Source organism: Tupaia chinensis, unplaced genomic scaffold (assembly GCF_000334495.1).
Source record: "Tupaia chinensis unplaced genomic scaffold, TupChi_1.0 Scaffold143824_1, whole genome shotgun sequence".
Taxonomy (NCBI): Eukaryota; Metazoa; Chordata; class Mammalia; order Scandentia; family Tupaiidae; genus Tupaia; species Tupaia belangeri.
The window spans coordinates 583,900-605,287 of record NW_006203674.1 but is presented as its reverse complement, the minus strand read 5'-3'; the positions used below and the strand labels follow the sequence as shown (position 1 = coordinate 605,287).

Here is a 21,388-nt window from a genome sequence, read left to right as displayed (position 1 = left end):
ATAGGTTGGGACCAGCAGATGGCATAATGGCTATGTTGCTGGCCTCCCATGTAGTCAACCATGGTTCGAATCCCAGACCTGGTGGCTTAAACTCACGCCAGGGCATGTGCATGTGTGCCCAAGATCCTGAGAGGAGAATGGAGGAGAAGAGATTGTGGCATGGCCATCCCCCCAAGGGGCGATTTCTCGCTTTCTGTCTCTCTGTCTCTGTCTTTCTGATGAGCGCATGCACCCTGTAGCAAAAACCGCCCCAAAAACCCCACCAAAAATCAAACAAACAAAAAAACCCAAAATAGGTTTAAAAAAAAAATGGAGGTAGTAGGTGGTGTGACCACTTTGCAATTCTGGAGCCACCCAGAAGACCATGGTTCAGATCCCACATTGACCTAAAATTATGCTGGGTGTGAGGCGCACACAAACCTGTGATCCTGACTAACTGAAGGCTGGAAAGAGGGAAAGAATGGTGGCAAGACAAAACCCTACTGAAGATGCCTGCCTCTTTTCCTCCCTCCCTCTCAAAAGAAATAAAATAAATAGGGTCAGCCAGTGGAGTGATGGTTAATATAGCTGGGTTCCACATGGCTCACTACACATTTTGAGTCTCAGACCCATGGCTTGAAAATCACTCTGGGTGTGTGTGTGCACATGCCAAAATCCCAAGAGGAGAATGGAGAAGAAGGGATTGCAATGTGACCTACTTCCTCACTTTTCCTCTCCCTCACTCTTTGTCTTGGACTTTCTCCTTCTGGTAAGGGCATGTGACCCATAGCAACAAACTTCAAAAAAAAAAAAAAAAAAGAATAAACAAATTGGTCATCCTATTGCTAAAAGAGCAGTGTCTGTGCCAGAATGGGAGCCCAGAAAGATCAGGGACATGTGTGCATGTGTATGTGTATATCTAGATAAACAGATAGACAGAGGTGGATAGATGATAGACAGATACAGTATTTTTCTTTATGCTCTGCCCCATTCAAGAATGGACTTAAGAAGTAATTTTGATAGAGATAATTTTGGCATTCAGCGCCCTGTGCTCCAACTCACCTTTCCAGTTTTAACTCCCCTACACAAGTTTTCTGCTCCAACTCATGGCTCTCCAGTACGTTTGGTATCTTTTCCTTGATGTTGCCTGTTTGGGGGGGACTAAAGTGAGACATCTCTCAAGAATCTGTAGATAAGGGAGCTAGGATTGTCTGCTGAGAATCAAACTTTAAGATCTGTACAGAGCAGAGATATGCAAAGTCACCTTCAGGAGACAGAATGTTCCCTAGGCGGCCCGACTTGACAGTAACCTGATTGAATGTATTAACACACCCACAGGAAGCATGTGTTAATCAGAAGTGATGCTGCTCAGCCATCATGCGTAAAGAAAAGAGAGTCGCCAAGGCAGTGACCGGACAAAGGAGAGGGAGTTAGGGCAGTAGACTTGCGATAGTGTGGTCCTCCCTGAGACAGTGAAGGAAGCAGGTGTTGTGGCCATTGTAGTGCAGCAGTTCAATCTTACTGGCCCGGACCATCTGATTAGGTAGATGGACTCCATCAGTTCATCTTCATGTGCTCCCATTGTACCTTAAATTTATCTAGCTCTCTGGTTTTCATGATTTTGATAATATATGCACCACAGTCAGGACTCAATACATATTAGCTATTGATATTTTTATTCTAATTAAGAGATGGCTTTCTGGGACCAGCAGATGGCGTAGTGGTTACGTTGTTGGACTCCCACATGGCCAACTGTTGTTTGAGTCCTGGGCCCAGCTGCTTGAAACTCATGCTGCACACGTGTGCCTGTGTGCCAAAAATCCTGAGAGGAGAGTGGAGGAAGAGTCGCAGCATGACTATCCCCCTTGGGGGAATGATTTCTCTCTTCTGTCTCTCTGGTGAGTGCCCGTGCCCTATAGTAAAAATCTCTCTCTAAAGAAAAAAGAGAGTGATACCTTTCTGCCTACAGAGAGGATATGCAGAGCTACTCTAGGGACAATAGAGTCCTTGATAAAAATAAGCAAAGGGCATTCCAAGTGTACGGACTCTTAATGTTAATATTAGATAGTCTCGGATGTATGACTCTTTCGGGGCGGTGGGTTGAGAAAATCGGGTGCTCTAGAATGGAGGATTGACAGTCCAACCTTGATGGGGTGAATTCTGAAAGGGACTAGGTAAGACCCGGAGCAACCTCTTGGAGACTGCTAATTTGGAGTGGAACCAGTCTACACCCTAGCCCAGGCCACCCAGCTTCTTTCTCCTGCCTAAGCCTGACCCTTTCTGGGAGGCTTGGCTGAACCACTGTAGTCAGTAGCACCTTAGCCCCTGTTCTCTGTAGCCTGTGGGGTATAGCACAAGTGGGCAGAACTGGACTCCGGGAGTTAGGTATCTGGGCTTACAGAGTTATGGGCTCTGGAGATGGACTTACTTTCCTTCCATGAAAAATTGGTAAGAATAGTGTTGACCTCACAGCAGTGTTGTAAAGCTTCATGAGCTAATGCAGAAAAAGCCCTTGGCCCTGTGCCTGTCACACAGTAGGTGCATAATAAAGATTAGTCATTGCTGTTAATTGCTACTTAGTTTTCTGAGCACATGCCCTGTCTCAGCAATGCATTCGTGAGCTCCTTACAGTGTCTCTGTGTCCGAGTTTCAATTCTTCCACCTATAAAATAAGTACAATAAGATAATGAGCACAAAAAGCCCAGCTGGTTCCTATATGTATTAGATGTCCAAAAAAATCCTTTTTATTGGTATTTATTATTATTGTATTTATTGTAAACCCTCTGTTTAACACACTTTTTAAAAGATTTATTTAGTTTTATTTATTGTTATTGTTTTTAATTTGCTATAGGGCATTTGTACCCACCAGAGAGACACATGGAGAGAGAGAAAGAGGGAAAGTGAGAAAGTGAGCTGCCAGGTCCAGGACTTGAACCATGGTCAGCCGTGTGGGAGTCCAGTGCTTTAACCAGCATGTCACCTGCTGGCCCCTTAACACACGTTTCGAACAGAGCTGGCATCAGATGCTCATGTGATTGTGTGTGGCTAACAGAATCCCATGGAGCAGTGGCAGGAGGTGTAGCTGCCCTTCCAGTATAGTTAGAACTGATGGATGTGAACTAATGAGCTGATTCCCATAGACTTGAAAACTGGCTGTGTGGGGAGTGGGACGCATGGTAAGCAATTGTACACCCTCGTGTCCTGGCACTTGCTTCTCCCTGTCTGAGATGTCTCTATTGTTCATCTTTTAAGGCCATGCAGTGTTCTCTGCTCCTTTTGACTTTTTCTCTCCACTGCATGTCCCATCCTCTTACCTGTCATTCTTCCTTCCTTTAGATTTTACACGTGGCATGAATCATACGTTCTCATCCCCTCACTTACATGTGCGTATCTATGTGCACACATGCATATATCTATGTACATGCAGGCATACATGTGTATGTGAGGTAGCTCCATGTATATGGCATGGGCAGAGACCACAGCATATTCATGACCCAGCCTTAGTATCGAGAAGCTGCCCAGCTGATGTCCATGGGAGGATAAATGGCTGGCGCATGTGCTTTGGGCTCGTCTTCTGATGCTGAGTTGGGGTTGTTTCAGTCCACCTGCCCTCTTGCTCTCTGTCTCTGCTGTGATCAGTACACCATGTGTCACCTGGGGCTCAGCGTGTGACTTGCAGCAAAGAGAGATCAAAATGACCCCAGCCCTTCATACAGAGCCCGACCCGGAGCAGACCTCGGTAGCTCTTACTGTTATGCTGCGCTGCGTGTGCGGTGCCAAGTGCCCACGCTGCTGGAGGACCGCAGGAGCAGAGACCGAATGACTGTTGTGGCCATCAGTGGTCTGTGGCCAATTGTCACTGCAGAGTGCCTCTGAGCGGTGAAGCTCCCTGCAGTTTATTTAGAGGAAACCCTGGAGAAGACACGGGGAGCTAGTTTTTTTTTTTTTTTTTTTTTTTTTTTTCCTTTGATCCTGGCTGGGAGGGAGGTGAGTGTTACCTTGTTTTTCTGGACCCTGTGGACGACTGATGTTGGGAGAGGTCAAAGCCAAGGCAGTGTTGTTAGGACTACCGGGAGGACCGTATGTTGAAGGATCTTAAGGAGAGGATCATTACTGATAAATAAACACAGACACTGTTCTAAAGTAGAATTTGTGTTTTTGTCTCTAAGGTCCCCAGGAAATCAGCAAGCAGCCCACGTAGCTGAGAACAGTCAGGCAACCCCTCCTGACCTTAGATTACTGCTAATGATAAGAGCTGGAAGCCCGGCTTCATCACGTGAGGGGGGAACTCGACCCCCTGAGGTTAGGGATGTACTTCATCTTTTGGGATTTTCCACAATAGATTTATTTTTAGCAGGAAAAGATTTAAAATCCCACCACACAGAGAACTTGTTTGCTTAAAGCAAGTTCTTCCTCAGAAAAAGAATTGAAAGAGGAGGTTTGAAACTGCCCTCTCTGGCCACAGGAGGTAATACCACTTTTGCAGAATCATTGAGTCCAGGGATGAGCTTCTGGGCACCTTCCTGAAAGACAATGAATATTCTGTTCCTAAAAATCCCTCAACCACTCATCACTCCTTTTCTTTTCACTTTTTTAATTGCCAGAGGTTGCATGCACTCTGTGCGCATGAGAGAGAGAGAGAGAGAGAGAACCCCCCTATGGGGGTAGCTATACCACAATCCCTTCTCCTCCATTTCTCTATTCTTTCTGGATTTTGCGCACACATGCATACGTACCTGGTGAGTTTTTCAAGCCACTAGAGCTAAGATTCAAACAGCAGTTAGCTGTGTGGGACCCAGCTCCCTTACCTTCTAGCCTAGAAGGTTGGTCCCATTGTTCCTTTTCTAAACTGAAGTAATCTAGGGCATTTTCTCAGAGACCGTTTTGTGAATTGACCCTCCCAGAAGCTGTGAGCCCTTGAGAAAATGCTACATAGTCAGAGGGGTCAGGGAAACACTGCCCACCTCATTTTCTCTAAACTTTCTTCCCGTGGACAGCCATGTGGGATCTGGCTCCCTTAACGCACTAGGCTATGGGACAGCCCTTCTAACTGATTTTTAAAAGTACATAAAATCTCTTCATTAGTAACCGACTTAAATCCTTTGAGTTAAGGTATTGTTTACTGGAAAATGCTCTGATTTCCCAGGGAGGAGTTAACATCTGAAGTCATTATCAATATCTTTGTTTGAATAACTTGCTCTTTTTCAGTGTGGGATCAGCTGAGATCTGGCTTTGGTGGAAGGAAAGGAGGAGAAACAGAGATAATGGGATAAAGGAAAGGGTGTGGTTGGAGGAGCTAAAGTATTTATTAAACTATTTATTCTTCAGTCTTCCACTTCTGTGGCAGGAGGCTAATGGGGACAATGTGACACCTGAGTCTCAGTTTCCCCTCTTACATATGACGTCTAGCAGAGTCAGCTGCTTAATGTCTAGGGATGAATGCAGAATGAACACATGGGGCCTCTTGTTTAAAAGAGAAGAAACAGAGCCAGCAGGTGGCATGGTGGTTAAGGCGCTAGACTCTCACATGGCCAACTATTTGAGTCCTGGACCCGGCAGCTTGAAACTCATGCTGGGCAGGTGTTCCAAAATCCTGAGAGGAGAATGGAGAAGAAGGGATTGTGACATTGCCATCCCTCCCAGAGAGTGATTTCTTGCTTTCTGTCTCTCTGGCAAGTGTATATGCCCTATAGCAAAAAAAAGAAAAAAAAAATACTCTCAGAAAAAAAAAGAGGAAAAACATTTTGCTTTTTCTCCTTAACGTGCCATAATTTTTTTTTTTTTTAAATTGCCATTTAGCATGTATTCTCTTGGGAATATGATCCTTTTGGGCATGTACAGAACTTCAGAGGGACCTGGGGGCCTGTTTTGGGACTTGGCACATGGGGCCTGCTAGCGCCATAGTCCCACACCGGCACCTGTGCCCTGCTAGAGTAGAGGACAGCAGCAGCCACTGGGTAGGGCGGGGCTGGGGAGCAAGCTGTGTGTGAGAACTGGGAAGGGACTGGGGGAAGTCAGGCCCACAGGCGTCATCTCCAAGCTGCCAGCGATGCTCCTCTGTCCCAGTGGCCCTCGCTTATAGGTCATGGAGATTAAATTGTGAAGCATTTCAAGACAGGGAGTATGCAGCACTAAACCCCAAGCTCAGGATGCCCCTCTGAGCATGGGGCCCTGTGGGGCTGCAGTGGACTCAGCCCCCTCAGGCAGGCCCTGCTCTACAGCTCTGCCCAGTGCTGCCCCATGCACCTGTCACCTGGTTTGGGCCTTCCTGACCTGCAAACCCTCCCTCTTCATCCCTGAGATGCCAGTACAGAATCCCTGAGATCTACTGCTGCTCTCCTGGGCCTCCATCCCTGCCATCGCAGGTTCCTTCTTCTTGAGGGGTTACCGAGGCAGCATCTGTTTCTGGACTTGTGCAGACTTTGGAGTGGGTGCAGCTGGAAAGTGGAGCCCAGAAAGAGAGGGGAATGCTCTATTTTTCTCTGTATCTACTGTTCCTGCTCCCCAGTTTTTGTCAAGAGGTTTCCCAGTCTATAAAATGATTATCTGTGCACTCTATTGATCTCTCTACCCTTTTGCAGAAGAATTACCGTAACCTTTCCATTGTGGACGTAGCAGAAATCTCCCTGTCTGCTGGTGGGAAGCCACCTAGGGCGTTGAATGCCCGCCAGGGCCGGAGCGATGTTTGTGAACAGCCAGCCTGGCTGCCTGCTGATTTCTCACTAGGAAAGAACAAGCTCTTGGTAGGAGGAAGAAGCAAATTGGGTAGCAAGATCCAGGACGAGGAGACCTCAAACAGAGGCTTAGTCCATGCAGGGTAGAAATCACTAATAGAAGGCACCATAGGAAACAGTCAAAGCTTGGAATCTGGGATTCCCAACCTGAGTTCAAGGCCAGGCCCAGACAACTTTCAAACTCTTTTCTTATCTTCAGAATGGGTATGAAGATAATTCATTGAGGTAAGGAGAACATGAGCTCATATGCAAAGAAAATGCTTCCCCAAAAACGATAAAAATATTTTCTGGCCTCGTGGGTGGTAACACAGAGCAAGAATGTAATTTATGAATGCAATACTGGTTTCCAGTGTTCCAGTATTATGGGTAGTATACTATTTTTAAGAACAAAAATGCTGGTATTTTTGTTGGTGCAAAATAACTGTTATTTTTATAATAGTAAAATAATAAGATTGAACTATTATAATTTACGTAATCCTATACTATTAGATACTAGTATGTTTATATAATATAAATAAAATGTAAAGATTACTATCATATTCTAATGAATTCTCAATACTGTTATTTCTAAAGTTGTAAAATGCGAAATCTGAATTATTCACATCTTGACACATACTGAGAGGAATATACTGTGTTAATATTTTTAATCAAATATGTATTACTGTTTATTAGTTTGTTAATCATTTTTTTCAAAGTATATTTGCCTATTTATTCTTTTAGCGAGAGATGGTCATCCCCAATATGGTCCCCACGCCAGGCACCACCCAGCCTTAGCCAGCCAGAATTTCTGGCACACACACACGGGCCAGCATGTACAGAGACATCCTAGGATGTGAACCCGGGTCCCACTCACGTGGTCTTGGCATGGTGGAGTATTGCTCCACAGTTGTGCCACTCCAGCTGGCCAAAGATGTATTATTTAGAAAACATTTGACTATAATCTTCCTTCATCCAAAACCTTCCAAAGCATCATATTTTAATTTTTATTCCCAGTTTCTAGTATTTGTAGTGAAGTTGGATATTATTTTTATATTGGTCATTACTACTTATGTTTATTAGTGATTAATTTAGTCTCCAGAGCCAGTTAAAATGGATAAAATATGGGAATTTGGTGTCAACTCTCATTTTTAAAAAATAATTATTTATTTAATTTTATTTATTTGTTAATTTATTTTAATCTAGCCAGACAACACACACACACACACACACACACACACACACACACACAGAAAGCAAGCCACCAGGTCTGGGACTTGAACAGTGGTCGGTTATGTGGGAGTGTCCAGGACCTTAACCATCACGGCACCTGTTGATCCCAACAACTCTCATTTTTGTGACCTAAGCAAAGCACATTATCTTTCTGAGCCACAGTTTCCTTATCTTTAAAATGGGAGTTAAGTGGACCCGTTCCCAGAGGCCAAGACTAATCTGCGGAGTGTTTTGCACAGACCTGGCCCGTGGTCGGCGCTCGGTGAAGACCGGCTCTCATTCCTGTTATTAGACGTCACTACCCACCCAGCTCTGAGAACCACCTAATTAGATGAATCACTCTACTCCCTGCTCCTCTCCCCTAGACAATGTTTAATCACTTGGTCTAACATCTCAATTACACAATGTTTGTAGCAACGGCTGTGGTGGCGAATTGAATTCTCTGATTAACTGAGTGTTACTGAGAAAACGCCTTTTGTCTTCACCTGGGCAGTCACACATCTTTGTAAAATAGACTATAATCTATTTTCCTGCCTTAGCAAGTAGGGCTAGAAACCACGCAGGTTCTCTGCCTCTGTAGTGACTCAGTGCCCCTTTCCAGACCCTGCTCAGTCCTGAGAATAGAAAAGGCAGAAGGTTGGGGTTGAATATATCCAGGTCTTAAAGGTGGTTCCCAGAATAAAACCCGTATCCACCTGTTAGTTCACTGGTTTCCTCTACCTTGAGAAAACCGAGAATCCCAAGGTACATGAATAGGCATGTGGTGGAGTGGGTGGGAAGAGGGGTGGGCAAGCTGACTTAAAAAACTAATTAAGGATTTTTGGCTCCCTGTGGTTGGATTTGGTTATTTGAGGGTTCCCTTTAGTTTGGAGTTTGTGGAGATGTCTGGCTCTGGTGGTACTCTCTGGACTTTGGATTCCACAGCCAGGTCGTCCCCTCAGAGGTGAAGCCCCAGTTCACAGTCCAGTGTGCTGGGGACAGAGGAGCAGGGAAGACTGGAGCTTCCAGAAGGTCCCTTGTGCACATATTCTAGCAACCAGAGAGTCACTTGGCCTGATTAATCAACACGTATGGTCATACGGTCGTGCTGCTGATTCACACGCTCTTATCCCATTTGCGTCTCCAGGATAACCCTCATTGCGTAGGTGAAGACTGAGGTTTAGAGAAGCTGATGACTTGTTGGAAGTGACTCAACGGCAGTTGGGCTGAGTTTTGGGTGAGTAAACTCCCAACCCTTTGGTCTTTAAGGCTGTATCTCTTTTACATTGCAAATGTGCCATGCTTAAATATGTTTGGATCATTCACTTAAATATGTTTGGATCATCATATGGAGAATAACATGTAATTTTTTTAGAGAGTTTTTTTTTTTTTTTTCTATAGGGTGCATGTACTTGCCAGAGACAGAAAGAAACAGATAGAAAGTGAGAAATCCCTCTCTGGGGGAATGGCCATGCCACATTCCCTTCTCCTCTCAGGATCTTGGGCATGCGCACATGTACCTGATGTGAGTTTTAAGCCACCGGGTCCAGAATTTAAACTGTGGTCAAACACATGGGAGTCCAGCAACATAAGCATTATGGCATCTGCTGGTCCCAGGAATAACTTTTTAAGTGCAATGAGTTTGTCCTATTAAGTGATATCAATGGGATAAATGGGAAGAGAGGGATGTAGGTAGTTCCTGGATTGGGACTCTGACTTGCCGGATGAGAGAAGAGGAGAAGGGAGGAACCCTAGCACCGCCACATACACGGTCATCCCACTTGATTGCTGCAAGCCAGTGGCTCAGGGATTATCAGCCCCATTTAACAGATGACAAAACAGAGGCTCAGAGAGGTTAAAGAGTTTTTGTCTGCAAGGCTGCTCTCAGCGTTTTGTCCTTGAAGCCTATACTTTTCTGTTCGACTTTGCTGCTCTCTATGAGGACATAGGATATCTCGTGGATGTACAAAAGGGGTTGTTAGAATCCCAAGTGATCTGCAGGAACCCAATTCAAGTTTTGCTCTTAGTTGTCCAAGGCCTTGTGGCTGGGGAAATACCCACAGCTCCCACATTCCCACAGATGTTACCAAAACATTCTAGGGTGTAAATGAGGAAGCGGATTATTGATATTTTTGGTATGATAAAAATATTGTAACACAAACAGCAGCAGGAAAGTATAACCACCACATCCAAACTTCAGCCACAGAAATGATGACCATTGGGTCATTTCCTGAGCCCAGAGCTGGGTTGGTGTCTCCCAGCTCATACCAGGTCATACCACTGAGCCCCAGTGACACAGAGGGACCTGTGGGTGGGCTCTGAGTCCCTGAATCTGAACTTCTGAATCCCCTGGGTTCCCTGCCATTACTGCTGGGCTCCAGGCAAACAGAAGGTGGCCATGACTCTCTGGTGTGTCTGGGCGGCCCCCAACGCTCTCCCTCTGAGTGCCAAGAACCAGCTGTCCCAAGATGACTGATGTCAGCTCCTAAGTGTTTGTGGAAGTGCTGGGCCTGCCTTCAGTCCTTCGGGCCTCACGTACATATTTCACTTTCCCAGCAACACTAGGCGTACCACGAAGAGGCCTGTTTTATCGGCGGGGAAACTGGGACTTGGGGAAGGCAGCTCCCTCGAGGGTATCTAGTGACTGAGTGGTAGGGGCAGAATTTGAATTTTGTCCTTTCTCTTACAACAAAGTACCTGTGGTTCCCCTATTTCTGATTTACGTAACAGAGTGGCGGGGCACCCTAGAATCACCTCGGGGGCTCTGAGTTGTTTACTGTGGACAGGAGCCCACTTTGGGGGGTCTGTTTAAGTGAGTGATGGGGGGGCTTGACTCTGCACTTCCAAAACAAGTTCCTTGGCACCAGCCTGCGGGGGTGAGCAGAGGCCCTAAGAATCAGTGTTCCTGCAGATGTCCTCAGTGGACTTTGATGCCCCCTTTCTGGCAGCCCACTTGGCCCCTGGCCAAGCCCAAGGCAAAGAGTGATTTCTAAATTTGGGGTCTGTTCCTGGCCTCGGCGGATGAGCTTACGTTTCTTCTCTTGGAATGGTGTCTGTGATCAATGTGTTTCATTGTCCAGTTGACTGGGCTACCATCCTGGGCTACCTGATTCAACACCAGTCCAGATGTCGTCATTTGTAGGCATGATTATCACCACCATTGGCTGGCTTGACGTTGAGGAGATGACCCTTGATAACATGCTTGGGTCTTATCTAATCAGTTGAAGGTATGAAGAGTAAAAACTGAGACTTCTCAAAAAAGAAGAAATTTTGCCTCCAGACTGTAGCATTAACTCTTGCCCAAGTCTCTAGTCTGCTGGCCTGTCCTAGGATTTGGGAGTTGTCTGTCCACACCATTGCATGAACCAATTCCTTAAAACCTCTCTCTTAATACATGTACGTACGTATGTGTACACAACTCAGCCAATGAATACGATGTTCTCTCCGCCCTCAAGGAGCTCACAGTCCACCAGTTATGAAATCAGTAGGGGCCTTATCATTTATGGATCGCTTTTGCCTTCATGCTCTCCTTTAAATCCTCACATAAGCCTCGGAATTAGAAATGTCAACCATTGTTCTGCTAAACATGAGAAGATGCAGAGACATCCAGAGCCTCGCCTGAACACAGCCCTGCAGGGGCCCAGGCTCTTCCCCCACAGCCTTCTTTTCCTGCACTAGGCTCCTGTCCCCCCACTTCCACACACACACCAAGCTCCTGGTTGTAATCCCTCACTCCCTTCTCTGCATTCCGTTACTACTTGTTTATGTTTCTCTTTTGACACATTATATCATATCTCACATTTCCTTTATTTGTTTACATAGTTTCTTTTCTGTATTGTAAGCTTCTCAGGGGCAAGATACAATGCTTTCTTCCACAAACATTTATTCAGCACTTACGGTGATATGAGCAGATTTTCCCTCTGCAGTGATTCAGCGTGCTGATCCTAGAATGCCTCTGCTGGGCGTCCTGGCTTCCTCAGTGTGTGTCTGTGGGCCAATTACTCAACCTTTCTGATCCTTACCTCCCTCGTCTGTAAAATGGGGATGGGGAAGTGCCTACCCCTTAGGGTGACTGTGAGGGATAAATGAACTGATTTACAGTAAGTGCTTAGAATGGTGGCAGGCACTCAGAAATATTAGCTATTGGTAATAATAACTATTTTTTTTTTATCAGCATCTTAGGGAAAAGTAAATATTGGGTTGTTGGAAAAGTTATGCATTTTTGCACAGAAAAACAGAAAGATATGTCATGACTTTTCCAATTCGACCCAATATTTCTGGAAAGAATGAGTGAATGTGATTTTTAAAACTATAGAACAATACCTCCTATAATGTTTGCTAGAGAGCTGGAGTACCCAAGTTGGCAATGAGGCAAAATTATTCTCCGAGCAGACATGGGTCCTGGCCCCAGCTCTGTAGCTAACTGGATATACGTGTGTGGGGGCAAGTCATTTTATCTCTTCATGCTCTGGTGCCTAACTCTCAAAAAATATATTGCAGGGACCAGCAGATGGTATAATGGCTATGTAGTTGAACTCCCATGTAGTTGACTGCAGTTCGAGTCCTAGACCTGGTGGCTTGAACTCACACCGTGCAAATGTGCATGCATGCCCAAGATCCCGAGAAGAGAATGGAAGAGAAGGGATTGTGGCGCAGCCATCCCCCCCGGGGGGTGATTTCTCACTTTCTGTCTTTCTGGTGATCTCCTAAAACAAAAACCCCCCCCCCCCCCAAAAAAAAAAAAAAAAAAAAAAGCATATGCAGTATAGGTTCCGTTTAGCCTAAATGCCTGACCTGTTCCTCATACCTGTCTGCCTTGATATGAGGTGGGCACCAAGGACCCTGTCTGCCCACGTGGTCCAGAAACATGCAGAACATAGCGCCAAGACCCAACTCTGACTGCTGGGTCTAAGCTCTGGACTTGCTGGCTTTGGTTATTAGCAATGAGGATCCTGATACCAGATTTATAAAGTCAGCATTTGCTGAGTGGTCTATTGTGATGGGCTCAAAATAGCCTCATGCCTCCGCGTGGGGTTTCAGGCCTTCTCCGAATATCCAGTAACTTCGTACTCAAAACATCAGCCAGCTATTGTGTAAGTCCAATGACGGCAGGTTCTTGCTACAAATCCTGAAAGCTGTCTCTTGGATACCCTTAACGTATTCATAACATTGGTATTTATGTATTTATCTCTGAAAACCATAACCTTGGAAAAAGCATTTAGGGGAAAGAAGGCTGTAGTGATTAAAGAAAGCTCTGTTCATTTGAACAACATTAAATACAACTGGCATAATGACAACTGTGAGATCTGATAGAATATAGAGAAGGCTGCAAATAAAGGGCTTGTATTTTTCCCTGATGTAACATAATGGTCACATTTTTCTTTCACAATGGTTTTGCCGAGATAAAGAACAAATTATACTGATTTGATTGCTACTTAGAAATACTTAAAATTGAAAAAGACAGCAGGTGGGCCTGGTTAGAAAGGATGGTTATTTTAGCATAACAGATGCATGCATAAAACATCGCCCAGCCAATTTTTTAATCATAAGACCCCCCAAACTTTTTTTTTTTTTTTTTACTACTCTTCCTTGGGATGTGAGCAAGTGGCAAAAATCTCTAGGCACTGCTTGAGGGCATCCTCTGAGCTCAAAGAATCAGCTGCCCCCAGAGAAGCCTAGGGGAGGGTTGAGTTCTGGAGTGAGAATGAGCCCAAGGCCTAGTAGACTGCAGAGCAGGGAGGCAGGGTTGACCTCAAAAGATGACAGGACCTCGGAAGCCAAGGGTTGAGCACACGTCGTTCCAAGGCACAGGGAAAAATGCTCTCCTATTTTATATTATTTATTTTTAGTTTGCTATAAGACCCGTGCACTCACTGAAGAGAGAGAGAGTGAAAAAAATAAATCATCCCTCAAGGGGGATGATTCTCCTTCTCCTCCATTCTCTTCTCAGCATTTTGGGCATGAATGCACACATGCCTGGTGTGTTTTTCAAGTCACTGGGTCTGGGACTTGAACCATGCCACAGGCCATGTGGAGTCCAGTCACCTTAACCACCACACCACTGCCTAGCCCATTCTCCCCTTTATCAAAATTATCTCCCGAGTGCTGAGAAAGGGGTGTGTTTGGCTTCTCAGCCTCTCATGCATTATTGGGCCTTCTCTTTCTTAGCTGGCAAAAGCCAGGACACATGAAACCATCCTGCTCGGCTTCCAGTTTCTCTGCTTCCAGTTTCTCTGCTTCCGAGGAACACAGATTTGGGATCGTAAAATGAAAACGAGCTAATTTGCCTTCCGGATGAGGCCATGTGAGCCCACAACCTTGCTCCCGACTCGCTTTACACCTGCGTTTTCTCTGTTGGAAGGTGTACGAGCCGTCGACTAGCTCAGCTATTTGTTAAAAATGAAAGAACTACTTTATTCTGGGTGAGTGAGTCCTGGAGTTGGCGACTGTAGCAAATAATACAGGTTTTCAAATGGCGGGTGTGCAGCAGAGCTTCGGAGGTCAGCTCTGTCTTGCTTAACACAAAGCCTTCTGATCTTCGCTCCAGCTCGCTCTCCTCTCAACCAGGCAGACGATCTCTTTCAGATTTGGAGGCCTGAGTAAGCAGGAGCGTTCCTGGCAGGAACCAGGCAAAAATCTCAGGTTCAGGATGAAACTGGCTCTCCCCAAAGCGCCCTGATTCTCCTGGCCTATCGCTCTGTTCTTGGTTCCCCAGTGTTGGAAATCCAGCCAATTTGTTTCTTTCTCTGAGCATTTGGCCTCAGTCGACTTCCACAAAGTGCTCACAGAAGTCAAATCCTCTCTAGTTTCTTCTTTAGACTTTTTTTTTTCCTTCAAAATAAACTTTTTATTGTAAAAATAGTTCTAGGTGTATAGGAAAGTGGGGTGATGGTAGAGTTCCCACATACTCCATCCCAGTTTCCTGTAGTGTTAATTTTGGGTTGTCGGAAAAGTCATAACGCCACTTTTTGCATTGAAAAACATAGGAAAACATGCATGACTTTCCTGACGACCCAATATTTTATGTGCTCTTGGGACATTTGTCATTATTAATTCGATACTAGGGACACATTATTATTAAATAAAACTGACACTTTGTTTGGATTTCCTTGAAGTTTATCCAGGCCTCTTTTGGTTCCAGAATTCCATCTAGGGTACATGCCGTCTCCTCAAATTCCTCTTGGATGTGACAGTTGCCCAGATGGCCCTTGCTTTTGAAGAGTAACAGTCAGGTGTTTTGCAGAACGTGCCTCAATAAGGACTTGTCTGATGCTTTTCTCAGGATTGAGACCAGGGTCTTGGGTTTGGGGGACGAAGACCGAAGAAGAAAGTCCTGGTCATCACCTCTTACCAAGGGCACGTTCTAGCACCAGTGGAGGGTGACAGGCTTCTCCAGTGCAAGGTTATGCTTTCTCATGTTCTCCTCGTAGAGTTTACTCTCTGAAAGTAACTCACTACTTACAGCTCACACATGAGGATGGTGGCTAGCTGGCAAGTGGTTGAAGGCACTGGACTCCCACATGGCTGACTGCAGTTCAGATCCTGGACCTGGTGGCTTGCTTTTTCACTTTCCTTCTCTCTGTCTCCGTCTGGTCAAATTTAAAACAATAACATAAATAAAGTTAAATTGATAATTATTTTTGAAAAAAGGATGAGGAGGGTAGTAGCTGCATACATTATTTGGAATTCTTTTGCCCTGGAGATATGTCTTCTCTGATTTATGTTTTTAAAAGGAATTATTTGGGACCAGCAGATGACATAAGCAGTTATGTCACTGGACTCCCACATGGCTGACCGCGATCCCAGTATTGGATCTGGTGGCTTGAAATTCATGCCAAATGCACATGATCCTGAAAGGAGAATGGAGGAGAAGAGATTGAGGGATGGCCACCCCCCCCCCCAGGGGGTTGATTTCTTGCTTTCCCTTTCACTGTCACTGTCTCTAAGGTAAAAACCTCTAAAAAAAAGAAAAAAAAAGATTTATTTAATTTTAGTTATCATCATTATTATTGTTTTAAATTTGCTACAGGGAACATGCAATCACCAGAGAGAGAGTGAGAGAGCACAAGAGTGAGAGAGAGAGAGGAAGTTAGAAAGCAAGCCACCTGGCCTGGGACTTGAACCATGGTAGGCCATGTGAGAGTACAACACCTTAACCCCCACACCACATGCTAGCCCCTCCACTTATTTATTTATTCAATCAATTATATTACTGTGAATCATAGATATTAATTTATTTCTAGAGAGAGATTTTTTGCTATAGGGTACATATGCTCACCAGAGAGACAGAAAGTGAGAAATCATCCCCTGGGGGGATGGCCACACCACCGTCCCTTCTCCTCCAGTCTCCTCTCAGGATTTTGGGCACACATGTTCACACACCTAGTGTGAGTTTTAAGCTGCTGGATCCAGGACTTGAACCACGGTCAACTACGTGGGAGTCCAGTGACATAACCATTATACCATCTGCTGATCCCCATAGATATTAATTTATTTTTTGAGTTGTAACAAAATGCTCCAGATTTGGCCCTATAGCCTAGTGGTTACAGAAGCCAGATCTCACATGGCCAACCGTGGTTCAAGTCCCAGACTCAATGGCTTGAAAAACACACTCACATGCATGAGTGTGTCCCAAATCTCAGCAGGATGGAGAAATGGAGAAGGGACTGTATTGTAATCACATCCTTATTGTGGGGTGCTTTCTCCCTCTCTCTCTGACTCTCCGTGTCTCTCTGCATACATCCGACCCCAAACAAACAAACAAACAAACAAACAAACACTACAGCATTTATTTGGCTGCTCAAATTGTTCCAGCTCTGGCCATTGGGAACACTTCCAGGTGGGTTCCTATGTTCTTCTAGCATTCCTTATCTTTTAATGTTTTTGAGCATTTTCTTGCCTTCTTAAACTACAAGCTGCTCCAAACTCATCTCATGTATTCCCTAACATTACCTTTTGTTGGAGAATGGTATTAGAAAGATTAATGCCCAAGATCTGGGCACCAGGTGTTTCTTAGTTCAGCTCTTCAGCTCCTCAGTGTCTCACACACAATCCTTCTCATTTGCTATTTCCAAGGTAACTTTTTCTTCCCAGTGTCCTGTCATCCAACTGGAACTGCCTCATAACCCAGACTCCCTGTATTGGTCCACTATGTTGTTAATAATGAAAATACCTGAGTCTGGGTAATCTGTAAAGAATAGAGGTTTACTGATTCATGGTTGGAGGTCTATAGGCTGCTTCTGATAAAGGCCTTCTTGCTGGTGGGGAGCATAGCAGAGGTTATCACATAGCAGAGGGATGACATGGCGGAGTGTATGGAGTGGCGAGAGAGCAACAGCTTAAGTGTTTCCATCCATGTTCTCATGTCTCCTGTCTCCTTACAAACCCACAAATATCACATAGTATCCAAGTCTTCTCACAAAGCCCCCCACCCACTTTGCCTACCATAGTCTAATTAGGTTTCCACCCTCTTAATCCCATCACTTCCAACAGACAAATGGGGAGGGGGAGCACATTCAAATCACAGCAGTCTCCACATAAACTAAACATATGTAGTATAGATGCCCCTGATCTGCAGCGAGTGAAATAACGGGGACACCACTGCACACGGACTTTTGAGTAAGGACAGCTGTTGCTCGTCACCTGTTCTGTCCCTCCAATTCTATATCACGAGTCTCTTCAGAGGTCATGACTCTACCTACCCCAAAGGTGAATCCAGGCTCCAGGTGGACAAAAACAGAGGTCTGGATGTAAGGCCTGCCTCATACAAACCAGCCCACTTACAAAGAAAAGGCTTTCACTTTGGAAGTCTTGATTCACGTCGTCTGAGGGACAGCTATGCTTTTATTTGAGAGAAATTTTTGCTATAGGACATCTGCACTCATCAGAGAGACAGAGAGAGACAGTGAGACAGAAAGTGAGGAATCACCCACCAGGGGGATGGCCACACCACAATCTTTTTTCCTCCATTCTTCTCTTTAATGTTTTTGAGCATTTTCTTGCCTTCTTAAACTACAAGCTGCTCCAAACTCATCTCATGTATTCCCTAACATTACCTTTTGTTGGAGAATGGTATTAGAAAGATTAATGCCCAAGATCTGGGCACCAGGTGTTTCTTAGTTCAGCTCTTCAGCTCCTCAGTGTCTCACACACAATCCTTCTCATTTGCTATTTCCAAGGTAACTTTTTCTTCCCAGTGTCCTGTCATCCAACTGGAACTGCCTCATAACCCAGACTCCCTGTATTGGTCCACTATGTTGTTAATAATGAAAATACCTGAGTCTGGGTAATCTGTAAAGAATAGAGGTTTACTGATTCATGGTTGGAGGTCTATAGGCTGCTTCTGATAAAGGCCTTCTTGCTGGTGGGGAGCATAGCAGAGGTTATCACATAGCAGAGGGATGACATGGCGGAGTGTATGGAGTGGCGAGAGAGCAACAGCTTAAGTGTTTCCATCCATGTTCTCATGTCTCCTGTCTCCTTACAAACCCACAAATATCACATAGTATCCAAGTCTTCTCACAAAGCCCCCCACCCACTTTGCCTACCATAGTCTAATTAGGTTTCCACCCTCTTAATCCCATCACTTCCAACAGACAAATGGGGAGGGGGAGCACATTCAAATCACAGCAGTCTCCACATAAACTAAACATATGTAGTATAGATGCCCCTGATCTGCAGCGAGTGAAATAACGGGGACACCACTGCACACGGACTTTTGAGTAAGGACAGCTGTTGCTCGTCACCTGTTCTGTCCCTCCAATTCTATATCACGAGTCTCTTCAGAGGTCATGACTCTACCTACCCCAAAGGTGAATCCAGGCTCCAGGTGGACAAAAACAGAGGTCTGGATGTAAGGCCTGCCTCATACAAACCAGCCCACTTACAAAGAAAAGGCTTTCACTTTGGAAGTCTTGATTCACGTCGTCTGAGGGACAGCTATGCTTTTATTTGAGAGAAATTTTTGCTATAGGACATCTGCACTCATCAGAGAGACAGAGAGAGACAGTGAGACAGAAAGTGAGGAATCACCCACCAGGGGGATGGCCACACCACAATCTTTTTTCCTCCATTCTTCTCTGGAATTTTGGGCACACACGCATATGCACCCAGCGTGAGTTTTAAGCTGCCAGGTCTGGGATTCAAACTGAGGTCAACTATGTGGGAGTCCAGTGATGTAATCATGATGCCATCTGGTGGTTCCAGGGTCAGCCATGCTTTAATAACATGTGTCCCAGGACAGCACCTAAGCTGGACCCAGCTGCAGTCACTGCCCTGACCGTGCTTCTACCTTTCTTTAGTTCTGCTCTCAGTCTTCTCTAATGCTGGCTTGCTCGGCCAGACAGGATAAATAGCTATTAGCACAACCTTACAATGTCATCCGTAAGGGTTACCTCGGTCAGTCTCACACCTGGATCCTGAGTCTATTTCACAATGCCCACACATAGCATTTGCCCAGCCTTGGTTTGAATTCTTCCTGTATCAGGGAGGTCATTACCTGCCCAGGCAATTTTTTTTATTGCTTTGGACAGTTATAACTGAAAATTCTTCTATTCCCCCCACCCCAAGTGTGTTCTAAGCAGTCTTTTCTTACTGGCACTGTTTTTGTTTCTCCCCTTAACATCACACAGAATAAATGAACTTCTTCGTATATTTTAAGTTTTGTTCTATTTTGTTAAAGAAGGACAGAGAGAAAAAGATAGAGAAGAGGAGCAGAGGCTCCCCCAGCAGGGTCTTCATGCTGTGATCCACTCCCAGTCTCAGCTGGCCTGTCTCAGGGCCATGTACCCAGCGTGATCAGGGAGACCCCAGAGTGTTGAGGCCTGCTCGGCAAGATGTACACACCTGAGGGGGAGCAGTGGTGGGTTAGAAACAAGACACACAAACACAGAAGAGAGAAATGTGGGGATCGGATGGTCCGGGCATCTCTGATGGAGACAGCTGCGGCCCTGAGCTGTTCTCAGGTTTATTCTTTCATAGGGCAAAAGGGGTGGATACAGGATGCAAAGCCAGATGCCCTGTCGTATTAAGTGGGTGCTGTGAACATTCTGTGTCTTGTATTTCCAGCCTTTTCTGTCTCCCCTGGCCCAGTTTGGCTGATACACAGTTTCTCTCTACCTCTGCTGGCGTTGCAGCATGGGCACAGGTCATGGGGAACTTACCATTATTGGGACCAGCGAAATGGTTACGTCACTGGACTCCCATGTGGTCAACTGCAGCTTGAGTCCCGGACCCAGTGGCTTGAAACTCACGCCGGGCGCGTGTGCATGTGTGCCCAAGATCCCAAGAAGAGAATGGAAGAGAAGGGATTGCGGCGTGGCCATTCCCCTGGGAGGTGATTTCTTGCTTTCTGTCTCTCTCTCTCTTTGTCTCTCCAGTGAGCACACATGCCCTATAGCAAAAATCTCTCTCTAAAAAAAGAAAAAAATATGAAAATAAAGACTATCATTGTTTTGCCCAGATCCGGGCCATTCCTTACACCAGAGTACAAGTCCCAGACCTTTCCTGGGTGGGACTAGCTGTGTTTTTTCATTGTGCTACTGCCTTGTCCAACCTTCCATATATTTAAAAGTAGTCTTTTCTTCAGAATCGAATTCTGTATCATGAACATTTTCCTGTGTATTTAAAATTCTTTAAAAACATGATCTTTAAAGATTTCTATTCCATTTGTAGTCATGCACTATAATTTATTTCACCATCCTTTTATTGTTGATGTTGAGATGGTTTCCAATTTTTGGTTATTATATATAATATGAAGGGAACATCAAATAAATCTTTTGTTTGTATTTCAATTATTTCTTTAAGGTAGATTAATAGAAGTGGTATTACTTACTGGGTCAAAGGGTAACTTTTAGATTGTGTTTTGATGGCATCTTACTAAGCCATGAGAGATCTGGGTGTCTGTTGCTCTGTGGTGTGAATCTACAATGCTCAGATGGAATGTTGGAGTGGTTCGTGGACACTGAGAATACTTGGTTGCAGCTGAGAGTGGTGTAGTGTAGATTGTTCTGTCTTGAAGAAGTCACTGTGGTGACCAGATTGTGTGTTGTCCCATGTTGACATGAAAATGATTGGTGGATGTTTTAGAGCAAAAATGTGAAGTCACATTTTGGATGAGGTTGCGTGAATCTGCAGGTGAGCCCCCTGGCAAGTTAAAAGTGGCATATGCAGATGGAATGAGGCTGGAAGCCATGCTGTGTGAAGGCACCCCCATTTTTGAGACCAAAGTCAAGCTGTCCACAGTGATAGAGGGAGCAGCTGGCCAATGGCCCAGTGGAAATACTGAAAAGGTCAGAGATTTCACACATGCAGATAGAAAGATGCCTGAAGAGTTAAAATTAGATAAAGGGACGGATTCATTCTGGAATGGAGTCTGAACAGGAGGAAAGTTTTATTAAAGTTGCACTGTGTATTTTGAGTGAAGAAGAGGAACAATAAAATCTTGGCACTTAGCCTGATTTTTTTTTTTTTTTTTTTTTTTTTTTAAG

At 45.0% G+C, this 21,388-nt stretch overlaps 1 long non-coding RNA gene across 2 annotated transcripts in view; it reads left to right on the top strand.

Moving 5' to 3' along the window:
- Window positions 1-21,388, top strand: part of LOC102471398 (uncharacterized) — a 146,379-nt gene that overhangs the window by 2,484 nt on the left and 122,507 nt on the right. For both annotated transcript variants that reach the window (XR_003547306.1, XR_336962.1), the window contains exon 2: window positions 9,049-9,138. This is a non-coding gene — a long non-coding RNA (uncharacterized LOC102471398). The remainder of the gene's footprint in view (window positions 1-9,048; window positions 9,139-21,388) is intronic.